Source organism: Pteropus alecto, unplaced genomic scaffold (assembly GCF_000325575.1).
Source record: "Pteropus alecto unplaced genomic scaffold, ASM32557v1 scaffold20, whole genome shotgun sequence".
In the NCBI taxonomy this organism is placed as follows: domain Eukaryota; kingdom Metazoa; phylum Chordata; class Mammalia; order Chiroptera; family Pteropodidae; genus Pteropus; species Pteropus alecto.
Genome location: NW_006436298.1, coordinates 383,936 through 390,709, shown reverse-complemented (window position 1 = coordinate 390,709; position 6,774 = coordinate 383,936). Strand labels below are relative to the sequence as shown.

General features: G+C 37.6%; 1 protein-coding gene across 1 annotated transcript in view; it reads right to left on the bottom strand.

Annotated features, from left to right (window-relative positions):
• NFKBIZ (NFKB inhibitor zeta) overlaps nt 1-6,774 on the bottom strand; it is a 27,388-nt gene that overhangs the window by 10,781 nt on the left and 9,833 nt on the right. The gene's annotated exons all lie outside the window — the stretch shown is intronic.

The window sequence follows — 6,774 nt, the reverse complement described above, 5'->3', positions numbered from 1 at the left end:
CCCGGCCCCTCCCCCGGATGCCATCTGTTTCCAGTAAAATGTACAGGATGAAGCAATGTGCCCTCCGCCCTCGCCCCGCCCGCCCGGCCCCGCCGAGCCCCGCGGCTTGTTTTCGTGACCTTCACCTGGAAACCAGAGCCAGCGCGGCCTCCCGCGAGCGGGACTCCGACCGCCGCCCCGGCCGCCCGTCGAAAGAAGCCGAGCCGGGCCCAGGGCGAGGGCGCGCGGCTGGGGCCCTGGGCTGCGGGGGAGGCGCGAAGGCAGCTGGAACCGGTCGGCCTGGTTCCGGCGAGAAGGAAGTCCGGATCGGTGCGCGCCCCGCACCCCTCCGCCTGCCCTGGCGCGGCGAGCTGCTCGCCAGCACGATTGAAGGCGTCTCTGGGAGGTTCTTAAGGGCCCATCTCCTCCAGCGCCTCAGAGCAACTTCTCAACTCAGTAAATGTTTGCCAGCGTTCCTTTTGACCGGCTCGCAAATCGAAAATAATTTGAAGCCATTTTCTTGCCTTTGAATTACAATCTGGGCAACAACTAACTTTTCGTTTTGTTTGGGGCGGGCCTAGGAATAAAAAGCAGCGCCCTGTACCTTCGTATCCTTTAATACTGGAACACAGCAAAATGATAATAAACACACATATATGTATGTGTCTGTATTTATATATGTAATTCCCTTAGTCTGCATAAATTTACATCGTGTCCGAAAAACAGGAATTTTGCCCTTTCCTATCTTAAATACTTTCTAAAATGAATTTACACAACTTTTTATTGAAGTCCTATTTGCTAAAACCATGGCTAGGAGTTGGCAAGAGAAAAAGATGAAGAATTATGTCCAAGTACATTATACTTTCAAGTACATTATAATCTCATGGGAATGATAAGTACACTCATGCTAATTAAAAGAAACTGATTATGATTATCACGAGGGATACAAAGTTCAGTGAGTTCTAAAAAGAGTCAACAAGTCTGGTGGAGGAAAAGAGGTCATGAGGAAAATCTTTGCAAAGGAAGTAGCAGAGGCACTACAGGATGGTGGGATGTCAACCTACAACGTTTACAGCATGAGCAAAGAACTAAGAAGAGTCAGATAAATGCATACAGTCACTTTTAGGATAATGAAAGGGAAGATAACATTAAATATAAAAGATAACTAGGGCAGAGCACCTCCAGTGGCAGGCTGAGACCCTGGGTCTTTATTTAAGAAATACATAATGAACATAAAAGACTTGGGCAGACAATATGAATCTGGAAACAGCTTATTGGGCATGACACTGAAGAGCGCAGAGGCCGTCAGGAGCCTCTCAATAAAATCTATTTGGATTTTTTTTCTCCTCTCTAACAGTTTATGTATAATAAACGCCTTAAATGGCCAAATAAATTCATGGACAAAATTCATGGCAAATTTTTTTTACAAAATTAATTCTCCCCCTAAAATTATTTCCTGTTTTGCTTGGTATGTAAAATTCAAACTTCAAAATCATGGCCTCGGGAGAACTTAATATAGATAAATATGGTCCATGAAGGACTAATGTCTCAATATAAACAGTTTTCCATGAAATGCTAAAGGAATTGTACTGTTTGAGAAGACCAAACCCCCACAGACACAGTCGAGAATGATTGTTAATATCACTACAAAGGGAAAATTTTAAAATACTCTGCTTCATTTAAATTTTGAAATACAAACTCAATTTTGTCTATTTAATTGTTCTAAAACATGGTGGGAGATAGCCACCATGTCATGAGGACACTGGACAAGTCCACTGAGGCCAACAAGCAGCACCAACTGGCCAGCCATGTAAGTGCGCCATTTTGAAAGTAGATCCCCCAGCTCCACGTCAGACCTTCAGATAGCTACAGCACTGACCAAACAGAACCCCAAGGCATTCCCAGATTCCTGACCATAGAAATTATACTCAAAAAATGAAGCCTTGAGTATTCGCCCAAGGTCACATTGTTCATTACAGGTGGAGAAGTGATTTAAATCCTCATCTGTCTGACTCTGGACCCTGATCGTTTGCTTTAAAAAAGATTAGAGGACTCATTTTCCTCAAGGCTCAGATGCACCGTCTACATCTAATGTGATAGAAAAGGGTGAAAATGACTTATCAGAGTTCCCTGACTCATGAAAGGGAGAAGTCTATTCCAAGGAACTGGAAGAAACTGTAAATAAGCAATAAAAATATGACGATGCTATCTTTCCCTTGGCTTTATAGACGTTAATCATTTACTTTATTGTGTCTTATACAATGGAACATTGCTGAACTAATTGTACTATGTTGCCAGTTAAGTAAAAGCTACTGAATTTTTAAATGTAGTGTAATGAACTTTAGAAAAGCCAAAAATTATTTGGTGCAGCTTTTCAAACTTGAAAAAGTCTGCGAAGTATCCTGCAAGGCAAATTGCTGTACTGCATTATTAGCTAAAGAAGTGAACAACACAAGTGAGCAACCGGTAAAGCCTGGTAGATTTTATTTTGCTGAATGCCTTCTAGATGAAAAGTCAGCAAAAGAAATCATGGCACTGCCATTTTCCAATGATATAGTAAGTCACTGAATTAAAGATTTAATTTCAAACATGAAAACTGATCTTGTGGACAGAACCACATTTTTGCCTTAGAAATAAACAGATCTGCGACTATCTGTACTTGCTATTTGGGTTGTATTCACCAGATATCAGCACCAGCTCATAATTGAAGATCTTTTATGTGAATGCCTGCCAACAAACATAAGAAATGCTGGAAATTTCTAAGTGTATATATTTTTTAATATAATCATTTATTCTGGAACAATTGTGTTGACATTTGTACTGATGGTACAAAAGCAATGAGTAAAACTTCTGGTGTCTTACAAATCGAGGCAGTGACAACAAAATGAACTAGTAGTCATTGCATTCTTCACCATCACCCAGTTGCGGGAAAAGAAAAAAGGGAAAAAAGCCAGTTTCACTTAAGAAAGTCCTAGATGAAATCATAACAACCATTAATTTTATTAAATCCTGACCTTTGAAAAATACATATTTTTTAATATTCTATGATGACTGTCTGGAAAAGCATTTGGTTTATTAGGTTGAACGATGTGATATTGCCAATTTTTCTACTCAGATAATGTTGGAGTTGTGAGCTGAACTAGTCACTATTTTTCATGGAACACCAATTTTACTTGTCTGACAAAATGTGGTTATTCAAACTTAGGCATCAGATATATATTTATTATTATTTAATGATACTTTATTATTATTTTTTTTTAGTTTAATTTTTTATGGTGACATTGGTTAACGAAATCTGGTTTCAGTTTTACATTTTAACAGTAAGGCATATATATAATTGCATTGTGTGTTCACCTCCTATAGTTAGATTTCTATCACCACATATTTGACCCATTTTACCCCATCTACCTCCCTCCTCGCCCCTCCCCCTACTCTCTGGTAACCACTAGTTTATTGTCCATGTCTTTATATATTTTTATATTTTTAAATGAACAAACTAAGCCTGTCATATTAAGGAACAACTGACAGTATTGTTGCTAATGATAAAAGCCAAGCCTTCAAATGAGAATTAGAATTTGGGAAACTTTTGTCTGATACTCTGAGCTTAATAGTTTCCCATTATTTAAGACATTTTTGATGAAGTCAGTGATGATGTGTTATCAACAAATGTGACTTTTTTTATATTATGTAATGAAATGTGGCAACATTTGGAAAATGTACATAACTCAATTAACTAATATTTTCCAAATGAACCATTCAAGATGTTACAAAATCACACATTCCATTCAAGGTATAAGAGAAACCAATGGATATTAATGTATTAGACTACAAAAAGTTCATTGTTCTGGTTTCAGATTCCACATTCCATTTATCCTATAAGGAACTACCACTTATTTTGGCATAATATTAAATAAGAATATCCACAATTATCTGAAAAGGCTATTAAAATATTTCTTCCTTTTCCAACTACATATCTGTATAAGGCCAAATTTTCCTCATATGCTTCAACCAAAACGACCTATTGCAACAAATTAAAAGACATGTAAGTATGTGTCTTCCTAAGCCAGAAATTAAGAGATTTGCAAAAAATGTAAAACAATACTGTTCTCAATAAAAGTTTTTTTTTTAATTTAGGAAACAAGTTTTTAAACTAATAAAGATTTTTTAAATTTTTATTGACAATATACACAATATCATATCATTCAAACTTATAGTTCCAGATTGGACTAATAATTGTTGAACATCTGATTCTGAAACCTTCCTCTCTTCTCCATCTCAATTTAAACTGTCCAAGACAGGCCTTCACCTCTCACATGAGCCAGATGATTGCCCATCCAGCTTCATCCACCTGAAATTATCCTCTACACCGCCATCAACATGCCATATCCACAACCAAGTCTAAGAATTCCTCTACTCTAGTGAAGGATCCTTCAATGGCTCCCTATCCTCTTTAGCTTCGAGTTCAATCTTCTTAGAATGGCAGGTGTTCCAGCCCTGCCTTCCTCACAAGTCTCATCTTCCTCATTACCTACAGTAATATCAAACAAAATATAGTTTCACACATCTCTGGAACTTCATCTCTGCTGCTGCCTCTGCACAGAACATTCTCCCATTCCTTACCTAGCCAACTCATGCTCACCTTCCCCATGACTCAGATTAACATCCAACACCCCTGGAGACTTTCCTGACTCTCCTTCCTCCCCACCCTCATTCTCACCCCTAGTTTGGCTTAAGGGCCCATCTTCTGTGTCCCCACACAGATTTCCATCATTGCTCTTAAGTTGTGTTGAAATGATCCCTGTCTCTACTACACTATAATCTCCCAGAACATGTATCCCCTGTAAATAGCCAACTACTTGTTATTTAGTACATATTTAATTGCATGGTAGAAACAAATGTAAATGCTTCCAAAATTATTTTATGTGCAATACCACACAGACATTAGAAATAGGCCCTTTGGCCCCCTAAATTAGAATCCCTTCATTCTTAGCACCTGGATTACTGTACAACTATTTTCATATATCTTATAAATAGAAAAACCCAGCTATCTTTTGCTCAGGATTCTTTGGCTCATATCAACTTTGTAAATAATGTAAAATGTTTTCAGGAGCTTTCAAAACAGATATCATGTTATGTAACATATTGATTTTTATATTGATGTCACTGTAAAATTTTTTAAACTCTCAGAAACATTTAAATTTCTGAGAGTTTGAATTTTTCTAAATGCAAAGGAACAAATTAGACCATATATTTTCAAATTTGTTTATTCTTCAATATGGCAATATTTTCTAAATGGCCAATACTTTTCTAGGCACTAGGTCACAGTGCATCAGACAAAAATCCTTGTCTTTGTGGAGCTTATATCCAGAGCTGTACACATTCTGGTCATATACTTGGATATTATTACTATTACTGAGATATACATACTCAGTACTATCAGGGCTCACATACTTCCCAAGAACACCTACGACATCTACCCTCCCAGGCTATGGCACAAACAGTTGTAGTTAGTAAGATCTATAAACTGCTTCCTTACAAATGGTGTAACGCATTATTTTGAGCCTAGAAAAAACAAAAAGTTGTCTTTGGAAATAATTTTCTAGGTCATGTTTGCAGCAAATCATTAACATCTGATATCAAAGCACAGTCTACCCTTATGTTTCTATTGAGGAAATTTCTCAAAGCAGGTAAATATACCTGTCTAGTAACTTAATCATCATACAGATGAATTAGCAAAAGGTTTCCACATCTCAGAACACTTTCCTCAGTGTTGACAGAATGAACTTGAAACACTTCTAAGTACGGTATGTACAGTATGTACAACCTTGCATGTTATGGACTGATTGTGTCAAGGCAAAATTAACGCTGGAGTGTCCCTGGGATTTTTCTCTAGTGCCTTCTCTTACAAAAAGTATCCATTAAGAGGTGCCATGTACCACTTTGTCCCACAAATATTTTCTGAGCACCTGTGATGTGTCAAGTGAGTTATCCACTATGTAAAGTAACCCCACTGCTTTTCAGAAGGCCTCTAATGGATGGGCAGAAGAGGCTCCTTGTACAAGGACAAGTCACACAGTTAAACATCATAATCAGTTAGGTGTCCTGTGAACAGAGGCTGAATTACATCAGCCTACAGTACCCTGATATACCTTCCAGCCCAGCAGCAGACTGAAATGCAAGTCTGTATATTAGAAAACAAAACAAAATTTGTGTTCTCTTTTAACAGTTCATTTATAAAGAAATGAAAAATTTTTCCATCAGATCTGAGAAAATATTCACATACAAAAAAATGTATATATGATTCATGCAAAATCAAATGATATGATGAAGTAATGCTCAGTTTTAGACTGAAGGGCTGTCTGGTATAATGATCAATAAGTAAGCAATGATCAAAACTCACACAAAATATCCACATGAAACTAGTGCACGTCCCTAAAAATTCACCCTTAAATTGTTCTTAGCTCATGAGGGTGTTTCCTGTGTCTATATAATGATGAACTTTATCCGCAAATGACGTACAGAGAAAAATAATGATGTAGGTGAGCTCTGTCCAAAAGGGCAGAGCATTACAAGTTCTGCGGTTGCTTCTGCTTTTGCTGCCTTGTTGACAATTCAAAGATTTCATTTCCATAAATATGAATGAAACCACCATCACAAATACTGAATGTGAGAAATTGTCAACTTTTGCCTCCTTTAAAAGATACTAAAATCTGCTGCTTTAAGCAGAATGGTGAAGAAAGAAAAGTATCTTCTCCCAGCTCCTCTTTGCCTCCTTTTTTTCCTCTACTCTCTTTT